Source organism: Phocoena sinus, chromosome 17 (assembly GCF_008692025.1).
Source record: "Phocoena sinus isolate mPhoSin1 chromosome 17, mPhoSin1.pri, whole genome shotgun sequence".
Taxonomy (NCBI): Eukaryota; Metazoa; Chordata; class Mammalia; order Artiodactyla; family Phocoenidae; genus Phocoena; species Phocoena sinus.
Genome location: NC_045779.1, coordinates 61,976,656 through 61,988,166, shown reverse-complemented (window position 1 = coordinate 61,988,166; position 11,511 = coordinate 61,976,656). Strand labels below are relative to the sequence as shown.

General features: G+C 44.0%; 1 protein-coding gene across 1 annotated transcript in view; it reads left to right on the top strand.

Moving 5' to 3' along the window:
• The first annotated feature begins 512 nt into the window (after window positions 1-512).
• The window catches only part of HAS2 (hyaluronan synthase 2), a 28,655-nt gene continuing 17,656 nt past the window's right edge, over window positions 513-11,511 (top strand). Inside the window, exon 1 of the mRNA XM_032610033.1 lies at window positions 513-1,058. The gene's annotated coding sequence lies outside the window, so the exon portion shown is untranslated. The remainder of the gene's footprint in view (window positions 1,059-11,511) is intronic.

The window sequence follows — 11,511 nt, the reverse complement described above, 5'->3', positions numbered from 1 at the left end:
TTCGGAGGCTCCAGGTGTATACACACACACACACACACACACACGCACACACGCACACACACCTCCCAGCTCTCTCTCCCCAGGGCAGTTACTTAGCCTAAGGGCACCATTTGGTCTTAAAGCAAATTACTTAAACAGAACTGGCAGGGCATCGCGAAGTGGGAATCCTTGTAGCTCAGAGGAGTCAGTCTACACAGCGTGGCCTCCCGGCTCCACTGCTGGAGGAAAGGAGGGAATCAGGTGGTGGCCAGCATGTGTGCACAACATTTCTCTGCACACGTTTGCAATCAAGTTAATTGAATTCATTGGCGTTTAGAACCGGTCGCTAGTTCAGAGAGAGCTTTGAATGGCCAATTTCTCTCTCCCTCTCCTCCTCCCCGTCTCCCGCCCGCCCGCGCTCCCAGTTCCCTCCCCTCCGGGTTCCCCAGTCCGCACCTCCCTTCTCCACTCCCCTCACCCCCCACTCCCTCCTCCGCCCTATTAAAACACCCACCAGCTCACTTGTTAAGACCCCCTTAAGTTGGAGGAGGCAGAAAGGCAACAACCGCGAGGAAGGAGAAGTCAAGACGTCTGGAAAGAATTACCCAGTCCTGGCTTCCAGCAGCCCATTGAACCAGGGACTTGAACCAGCCCCAGCCAAAGACTTTCTCCCGATTCTACGCTTCCTGGGTTCTGCTGAGTTTTCACCAGGCTTTTTTTTTTTTTTTTGTACGAAGAAGAGACTTTCCGATATTAGGGGAGGGGGAACTAGAGCATAAAATAAAATAAAGTTAATTTATTTTCAAAGCACAGATAACATTTTCTTTAAGAGTTAGAAGACTGAAGTGCAACGGAAATATTAAAAAATACTAGTGATTTTTTTTAAGTGAGGGAGACCTAAGCATTTAAGACTCCCCCATCCTTTTTAAATGTTGTTTTTAAATTTTTTATTTTTTTTGGCCGGTCGTCTCAAATTCATCTGATCTCCTATTACCTCAGTTTTGGAAACTGCCCGCCACCGACCCTCCGGGACCACACAGACAGGCTGAGGACAACTTTATGACCAAGAGCTGAACAAGGTACGTTACACTGGCGCGATATGGTGAACGGTGAGGGTCCTCGAATAGGCCAGGGAGAGGGAAGACATTATTCACGTTAAGAGTTAAAAACAAATTTAAGTCAGTTTTCGACAGAAAAGTTTGAGGTCTGAAAATTTCCAACAGACTGCAAAGCAGGGGATATTTCAGATCAGTGTCAGGCTTAGCAACATTTCCTCTGTCTTCTCCCATCCCTGAGGCGCTCGCCAGAAATCCGCTGCCTTTCTGGAACACAGGTAACCTCTTTGCCTGGGAAAGGCTGCAAGTTCCTGGATGTACTTTTCCATTCCGCATCTTCCCGAGCTGCAGAGGGGCTCACGAGTTAGGAAACAAGTATTTCCACTGTGTATGGAAAATGCATTCCGCGCAGCCTCCCCCTTCCCCCTTATTCCCATCACTTCTCTTCTTTTTTTCCTACACATTCTCTGTAGGAAGGAAAGCCCTGGACAGCCTAGCGCGTTTTCCAAGTGGGAAGCCTGTTTCTTACTTGGAATGCAAAGGGTTAAAGCGATCCTGGGTCCCAGCTCTGGCCCCAGAGAAGGAGGGTCCTTCGCCACCTCCTCGCAAGCTACCGGCCTCGTTCGGCCACTCCCCGTCTTCCCCTGGCCTCCCCTCCTTTGCACTCCCTGCACCCCATTAAAGTGTCACTGTGGGTCTGTCCGGGCTCAGCCTGGCTCCAGAAGCCATACTACGGTCTGGGGTCCCTGACCCAAGCAGTGGCACTCGGAGACCCGAGCGAGAGGAGGGCGCGCATCCCTCCTCTCGGCTGCAGGGCTGCCCGCCGGCCCGCGAGTGCAGGGCGTGCGCGGGGACCGCGTGCTGCGCGCAAGCAGCTGCAGCGTCCCGGGAGCCAATTCCGACGTGGCAACGAGCACGCTGGCGCCTCTTCCCGCAGCTGCAGCGCGGGACACAGTCGGGTGGGGATTTGGGGGTGCCTTCCCGAGCGCCCAGCCCCGGGTGGGGGATGGGCTGTGGGAGCCGGGGTGAAGGTGGGAGGCGAGCCAGAGGCTAGGTTGGGATGGATAATCAACACCTTGGGCGGAATTCGTCACGGTGGTTCCCGCCCAGCGCGAGAAAGGGCTACAAAATGGGTCCCTGTGAACCGGAGGGCGGGTCTGAAAGGAGGGTCTGTGTGAGAGCGAGGACTGAGAGACTAGAGGCTTTTCCTCAGGCTGAGGATACGCAGCCGAGGGGAAGTGGCTCTGAAGGGATAATTAAGGCTGGAAAGAGAGTCTGGGAGCTGGGAGGCGGTGCCTGGGGAGGAGGGTTTTCAAGACCTGGGTCCTATTACGCAGCCTTAGGTGCCAGCTTCCCGCGGCCGCTCCCTCCAATCCCCAGACGCCCGCGCTAAGTACTTGGGAGTCACCAGCCCCACGCGCCTCTGGGTGGAGTGAGCTGCTACAGCCCTGCTCCCAGGAGGTGGGTGTAGGAGCTCTGCTGGCTCCTCTCTGCCCGGTTCCACACCCTTGGGGGCCATTGCTGCCGGGTGTCTCCCGAACAGCTGCCCAGAAAGGCTACACTACTCCAACCCACGTGACTGGCCTGGGATTGCCTTTGACGTCACACCTAGGGGGGAGGTGTGACGCAATAGGTCGGGAAGTCCTGATTGGCGACCGAGGGCTTCCCCAACTTGAGGCCTGAGTATATATACACTTTCAGCTCAGCCTTAGAGTAAAGCCAAGGAATTCGGTAGTTGAACATTGCTGGAAAAGGGAAGCGACAGATAACAACTTCACGGCCCATTGTAGATTTCAAGGCTTTTTCCCAGCAGATTTCTTATTGTAGTGAAGGCATAGGGTAATGTACCTTTGAAGGTTTAAAACAGGATTGAGATTTTTTGAAAAGGTCATTTTAACAAAATATTGTAAAGGTCAGCACACATTCAAACATGCCAATGATGAAAGGCTAAAAATTAAAATGTGTATTTATATAGAATTGGGTAGAACAAATAGTTATTCCCATCAAACTATTTGTAGATACAATTGAAAATGTGACAGAATCGGTTTGAAAAGAACTCACTTCTAAACTTCTTTTTCCTTTCCTTCCAATTTGTGCAAATTGAATCATTCATTACATTAGTTTTCACTGCATTATTCTAGAAGCTAAATAAGATTACTCAGGCAGCTGAAATACTGTTTTTTTTAATACTTATCATATCCCACCAAAGGTTTTCCTAATATTTTGGCTATTCTTTTAAATTTTCAATACAGTTTAACTCTTTGAAGTACAAATTTTAGTATGTATAGTTGTGTATGTATTAAGCAATATTGGGGCTAATAATTCAAAATTCTGAGACCTTTCTGGATTAGAGCATTATAATGAGGATATCATTTCTCCTGTTTTCTTTCTCTTATTTATATAACATCTGAGTTGGGTGAACAGAAAAGCTTATTGTAGAAGTGTTGACATGTAAATTACTGGAATTACTTGTATTGTACCTAGAACTGAATCCTTTCTTATCAGAGAAAGCTATGGTGTTTATAAGAATTCAAGGTCTTAAATCAGTGACTAGCATCAAATTTGAATGTCACTCTCCACAAAACGTTTAGTCAGCTACCTTCTGGAAAACAAGAATTGTGCAACAAATGAGTAACAGACTTACTAGAAAGTAAGTCATATTGAAACTAATCATTAATGTTAAGTCTGTAGAATAGTCCCACGATGTTGAATTTCATAAATATTTTTTTGCCCATGGTTTCCTTATCAGCTAAGTTTATTTTGAAGAAATATTTCTTGCCCGTCACTGATTCATTTATTTTCTATCATTGGCACTGTGAAGAAAGGCCTTATCTGTGGATTAATGGGGAGATCCCCTTTAGCAAAGCTGTATTACACAGTTATATTTTTAATCGAAGAACAAATAGCATGTTACATTATTAACTTCTTGAGTTTTATACAGTGTGGGAGCTATGAGTTAATGTAATTGCAGAATAGAGCATGAACCCCATTGTCCCTTTCTGGGTTCTCTTTTTATCCATGCATACCCAAGCTGTGTTCCACGAAGAGGCTGTAAGGACAGAACCAGTGGCAGTGTTAGGACAGCTGAATGGGGGGACAGCTCCTTGCAGGAAAATCATTTCCATCACGCCAATTTGGTTTTAATCCTTTCCTATGTAGCAGCAATCTGCATAGACTTAGTATCATCCCACTGCATATACCTTAAATTCAATAATATTTTGAATGTTACCTATAACTTAGTTAGCTATAACATGTGGAGTTTATATATATACTGCCTTACAATCTAAGAAAATGTCACTGATATATGAGTCAAAATAAATACAAGGTCAAACTCAAATATTTTTCAATTTAAATAATAAAATATTTAGAAATGAATGTCTCTTAAAAGCGTAATCTGTACTGCAGTTTATTTAAAAATGAACAAGATGTAGTGCATATCTAAATCGAATTCATCAGAGAAAAAGCATACTCAGAGAAGTTTAGTTTTTTTTTTTTTTTTTTTGGCTGTGTTGGGTCTTTGTTGCTGCACGTGGGCTTTCTCTAGTTGCGGTGAGCGGGGGCTACTCTTCGTTGCGGTGCGCGGGCTTCTCATTGCGGTGGCTTCTCTTATTGCGGAGCACGGGTTCTAGGCACGCGGGCTTCAGTAGTTGTGGCTCGCGGGCTCTAGAGCTCAGTCTCAGTAGCTGTGGCACGCAGGCTCTAGAGCGCGGACTCAGGAGTTGTGGTGCACGGGCTTAGTTGCTCTGTGGCATGTGGGATCTTCCCGGACCAGGGCTTGAACTCATGTCTCCTGCATTGGCAGGCGGATTCTTAATCACTACGCCACCAGGGAAGTCCCTGAAAGAAGTTTTTAAATAACCACAGTATAAGGCAAAATGCAATCTGGCCCATAAAGAAGTAAAGTAATAGCTACTATTTATCACATGTCTAATACGTATCAGGCCTTGAAGTAGATACTTGACATACATTATATCTAGTATCCCTCCTGCCCACCAAAGAAAACTTTATGAAAAAAAGGAACCTTGCCTCAGAAAGCTTAAGTAACCCACTCAAAGTCACAGTGTTAATAAGGAGAGTGGATGAAATTTAATACAGGAATTCTTGAATATAACACCCTTGAGCTGGACTATACTGCAGCTGGGTTAGTCAAGTTTTACGGGGGTTCACACTGAAGAGAAAACACATCTGATTGAGAGAGATCAGGAAAGATTTCATGAAGAAATTTGGCATTGTGGTATATATGGCTACATAGGGAATGACCTATAGAGACAGGGCCCATGATGGAGGATCCATGTAGAGCTAGGATTCCATGCTAAGTCTTCCTGTAATTTCCCTCTTTGCCACAGCGAACTTTAGGATGAAGTTTAGGATGGCAAAATTCAGGAACCAATAGGGCACTTGGGAGAATGGACATCTTAGAAAGTCTTTGATCAATACAGCTGGTGCAAATGAAGAGAAATCTGAAACGTAAAGTTCTGGATCCAGAGACAGCTCAGGTGACAAGGTCTTCGAAAGGTGTATTGCCTACCCCTGCAAGCTCTGGTCCAGGTCTCTGCTAGAGTAAGTGCAGTGGGACTGGAAAGACAAAGGCCAGCTTCAAAGCCAGAGAGGGAGAGGAGGTCAGACAGAGAGAAGGGGAGGGTCATGTGCTCTAACGTGTAGAGTGCTGGGAGATTTCATCTGGGTACTTCTCTTAGGATTTCTAGTTGAGGACGGTAGCAGAGGCAATACACCTGAGGAATGTATAACAATGCAAATGAGATCATGAAAGTTTTCATAGACTTTAACCCAGTGATTGCCAAACTTTGTCACAATTAGAATTACTTAAAGAGATCTAAAAACTCCTGATGCCCTTGTAGCACCCCATGCCAATTAACTGGGAATGTTTCAGAAGCCACACATCAGTAATATTTACAGATTCCCTGGTGATTTGGATGTACATCAACATTTGGGAACCACTGCTTTTTGATCTTTGGCTCACCATGCTTTCTAATCCACTGTTAGCAGACAAATGGCCACAAGCAGAATACGTCTTGTTACAAAGAAGTACATTTCCATATGCCTTGCTAGTGTCACCTGCCTAAGTAAATATTCCTAATTCTAATCATTCTACGTGACTTGAGGCCTATTTCCCCCTCCTCCCACACGACACCAGTTTAAGAGTAAAGAAAACCTGTGTTCTAAAACCATTTCTGCTACTTATTTATATTAGATGTGATCTTGAGCCATGCATTCACTAAACAAACATTTAAAAAAATATCTCCTGTTGTCCTTTGTGCTTTTGTCTGTTTAAATATTGGCTACAAGTAAAAGGACATTGATCTTGTCTTTATTAGATTTTGCGTGTCAGTCCCTGAGATCAATCTATTCCCTCAGTAAAGCTTACTCTAAATGTGCCTTTTATCCCTTTGTACTGTGATACTAGGCAACAGCGAGATACCTCGCAGAAATAGAAAGTGCAAGTGTTACTTGTGCAAGAGTAACTGTTCCTTTATTTTAAGATATTGAAGCCATTAATATCCCATTAAAGCTGCAATAAATATATGTATTCCTTACCTGGTTACAGTAAGCCTGCAAAAGGTATCATTCCCATTTTGCAGATGAGGAAATGAGGCTCAGAGAGTAGATCCCAATATCAGTTCGCTCTTTGCATTCACCCTTGTTCAGGTGACTGTGATGAGACTGCCCACAGTGCAGCCTGCATCCATCCTTCTTCTAGACACTCAGCCCTGGTTAAAATCATTAAAATGAACAAATTGAATTATACCCCAAAATATTTGATGTCAGGGATATTAATTGTCCAAGGACACATGGCTCTCATTCACAGACCCCTCAAGTGCTTTGTTTAAAGTTGGATGGTTAATATGAGGCAGAACTTGGGCTTGAATCCATTTCTCCCCTGCCCTGTTATTCTTTCCATTATGCCAGAGTTACCCCTTGTTAACTAACAAACAACAGCTTAAAGGGGAGGAGAGTCAGGCTGATTAGGTAGGTACTGGCAGGGTATTAACCCGCAGAGAGCTGACATCACTGAGCTCTGCTGATGATTTCTTTTTAGGTATTTAAATGGGCTCTATCTTTTAATCTCATAATTAGGTGAAGTCCATATGACTAGTTCCATTTTATAGATGAAGAAACTGAAGATGACAAGTATTATGTAGCTTGTTCGAGGTTACCCAATCTTTAAAAGAAACCATTAAAAGATAGTCAGGAGTCTATTCCAACTCAGTCTGGTTCCAGAGGCCAATATATGTGGGTGTGTACACCCAAACACACACACACACACACACTCACAAGTCATTGGCACTAAACACAAAGCGGAGTGTAGATTAATGGACAATAAATATTCTAAGACAACTAGAGTTTAAATGGAAAAAAAGATGATCTCATTATCCCTCATGCTCCAAACTTGACCCCTGAACTCATAATATTGCTCAGACTACAACTTATAATTTCAGGAAATGCTGTTAGGGACCACTTTTTTTTTTTTTTTTTTGGCGGTACGCAGGTCTCTCACTGTTGTAGCCTCTCCAGTTGCGGAGCACAGGCTCTGGATGCGCAGGCTCAGCAGCCATGGCTCACGGGCCCAGCCGCTCCGCGGCATGTGGGATCTTCCCGGACCGGGGCACGAACCCGTGTCCCCTGCATCGGCAGGCGGACTCTCAACCACTGCGCCGCCAGGGAAGCCCCCATTTGCCTTTTTAAAGTCTGTTACCCAAAGGTCTTGTAGAGCCTGTCTGGTACCCTCTACAATCATGACCTTTAAATAGCTGGGCAAGAAACCATAGAACTTGTTTTAAAAGAAGGAAAAAACCTGCTGGATGAAGGATACCCTTAAGGGCTCAGCATATTCATTGCCCCTGCAGCAAAGATAGAGGAGGGCCCTGTGCTCTGTCAGTCTGCATTGACAACGTGGGTCCACATGATTTATTCACTTATTTAAAATGTGTTTATTGAGTACCTACTATGTGCCACACCTTGTTTTATGATACAGGAATACACAGCTAATTGAGATATGCAAGTCCCTATGGCCAAAGAGTGTTCTTAGTGTAACTTAGAAAATCAAACAGGGTCAGAAGAGAGAGTGACAGGGAGTGAAGAGAGGGCAGGGTGGAGGAGTCATTTTTTAAAAAAATGTTTCCTTTTATTAAAAAACTTTTTTTTGGAGTATAGTTGATTTACTGGAGGAAACACTTTGGAAGTAGTGGTAAGCTAGGGCCTCTCAGAAGAGGTATCACTTGGCCTAATGCCTGAAGCCTTTCCTAGATGCTGACTTGACTCATTTGAATTCACTTTAGCTTCTCCCTGATCCAAAACAGAAGGCCCCTTTAATGAAAGCTGAGAGAACTCAGTTCTCACCACTGCACTAGGGCAGTGAGAGCAGCTGGTATTCTCTCTCATCTGCCATTTGCTGTCTGGTTAATACAAGGAAGGTCAAGGGGAGGAAAAGGCTCTGATGCCCAATGACCTATAGAGTCCCACTTGGGGTATACCAGCAAACAGAAAGGCTTATATCTGCTCTACAGATGAAACAAACGGAAACCGAAGCACCTCTCTTATGGTTAAACAGGATTTTGACTGTTGGCATTAAGAGCAACACTGATGCCACGTAGGTGGAACCACCAGCCAGCTCCCTTTCGGACAACATCACTCCAGGTCCCTTTTGACTGTACACACACAGGAAGGTATAGGACCCCAGCAATCTTCTCTGAGTACAGGCTGGTGTTGTATCTGTACCTGCGTACATGATATCCATTTTTCCATTACAGCAGGAAAACAGTTTTCAACGTTCTTTTCTAATCTTTCCTTACACAACATGTTTATTAATCAGAAGCAAAAGGATGTTGCCTATTTTGTCATGAAGGTTCAAATCTGTTCAGCCAACATTTATTTACTGAGGACAGTCTAGTCACCTGGCATTATGCCACCATGTGAACCCTACTCCTGGTTGTGTGATTTGGGGTAAGTTACCTAAATACTCAGTCTTGGTTGCCTTGTCATATGTATATGTGACTTGTAACATGAGATTAACAGTATATTTACCACTAAAGTTATTAAAATTAAATAGGATTTTGCTGTTCAAGTAAACAAAACTTGCTTCAATGCCTGGAGCCTAGTAAATGATGAGTAAAAGTTAGCTGACATAATAATGATTCCAATGATGATATTTAGGAATAAAGTCACATCTATCATTCAGCAAATATTTCCTGAATACCAACCATAACCCAGGCAATGTTCTATGTCCTTGGGGCACATTAGTGGAAAAAAATATATAAAATCTGTTGATTTTGTGGAGTTTACATTAAGGTGCACCAAGCTATTCTTTAACACTTGGTTTGGCCTAGAATTCTGTGAAGGCTAGTCCTTGGTGAATAATTGGTATCAAGTCCAAGAGCAACTTAAAAATCAATTAATAGACTAAAGTCTAATCCTGGGCAAAAAAAAATCCAAGTATTATACTTTCACTCTTTATGGGAGGTAGATTTCTAAGTCTTCTCTCAGCAAATGATCTAGGGTGAAACTAACCATATTTTCCAATTTAGCAATAAACCATATGTCTGAGAAGGAAGGTTTGCTTATGAAACAGAGTATTTGAATTGGGGATTGTCTTAGAAAGTCTCACACATATGGTGCCCATATCTCTGAAATTATAAAGAAACATCCTGTGCGTCAGCCCCTGAGATCAATCTATTCCCTCAATGCAGCTGGCTCTTTAACCCTTTGGCCTGTACTGAGATGCTACATGTGTCGTGCTAGGCAACAACGCGATACCTTGCAGAAATAGAAAGGTTCTATGGCTGCAGTTTACTAGCAATTTTTCCCAGGCTGCAAAAGGACATTCTGTAGACTCCTATGATGTAAGAGGGTGTTCCCACTTCAGCAGTGGCCAGCGAACTATGCGAACACTCTCTGTGTCCACACGTGCTGATAAAAGCAAGGAAAATGTGAATAATGGAAAAGAATGGCAGGCGGTTCTTTTGCTGGCTGTGCTGATTTGAAACACAAGCAGAACGCACTTTTAAGCTTCTCCCAGGCAGAGAGTTTTAGTCGCCTTGAAATTTTTCACTCTTGGGAGAATGACTCATGTCTTGGAAAAGACAAGTTCCTAGTCTGGTGCTCCCAGCACCTTTAGGCATTAGTTAATGTACACTTTGGGAGTTTTCAGCATCCGATCAGAAGTTTTAATTAACAAGGGATGCTGTGCTCTCTTGCCTTTCACTGAAAACTCAGCATTTCACCATTGCCCAGCAGCTTGAACTTTCCATTTGTGTCGTGATTACCTTTATCAGGGTACTTGTTGCATTCTATGAAATCCTATATACGTGCTAAAAGTGGAACGCACATTTGGTTTTTGTTTTGCTTTGTTTTTTTAGCTTCCATGTTAGCTGATACTTTGTATTGTGTTTCTGATTTTTTAAAAAGAGTTTCACAAACACTTTGATTTTGCTCCTCACTGTAGCCCTGTGAAGGACTGTTGACAAGTACCATCATCTCCATTTCACGAAGAAAAATAACGTCCACGAGCTCAAACCCTGGTCTCCAGCCTGCTCTGCATTACTTAGATTGTAATGAGTTTGGGAAACTAAACCCAAAATGAGTAATGGGCACACAAACAAACACAAACTCAAAAATTATTTCTTGTTAACATAAGAGTCCAAGGCAGGTATTCCTGATTGGTGGCATTGGTGGCTGGCTTCCTTCCATGTGGCAGTTCAAGGACCAAGCTCCCTCTATCTTTGGCCTCTGCAATCCCTTAGGACCTGTTGATATGTACATCAAGACTGTGGAGGGAAAAGAGATATTGCAGGAGGCCCATTCTCCTCCTTAAAAGCCCTATTGGACGTGGCACATCTCAGATTAACAAAGGCTGGGATGCCATGGCCACATCAAGCAGTCTGCTCAGAAGGAGTGGAAACACAGTTGGTGAGCAGTTACAGTAAGCTACCCAAAAGTGTAATGCATACCCACTCAGGACCACCTCAGTGATGACCACAGGGGCTAGAATGTGAATGGTGGCACTTGGAGCTGAGGGATGTGATGGCCACACAGCTAGTAAACCAAGATGTTAATAGGTTTTATGTCAACATTAAATATTTTTTTTTTTGCGGTACGCGGGCCTCTCACTGTTGTGGCCTCTCCCGTTGCGGAGCACAGGCTCCGGACGCGCAGGCTCAGCGGCCATGTCTCACGGGCCCAGCCGCTCCACGGCATGTGGGATCTTCCCGGACCGGGGCACGAACCCGCATCCCCCGCATCAGCAGGCGGACTCTCAACCACTGCGCCACCAGGAAAGTCCTCAACATTCAATTTTAAGTCTTAATGTGGAATAGGGAAATATAAATAGCATATCCAATAAGAGATTTTGCAGAGGTAATTGCTTAGCCCAAAGTAACTTTGAAAATAAATTTACTTAGCTTTCAAAAACTAGTTGAATTAAGGGAAAAGATTAAATTGGAGTTACCTGCAAATTTAGAGA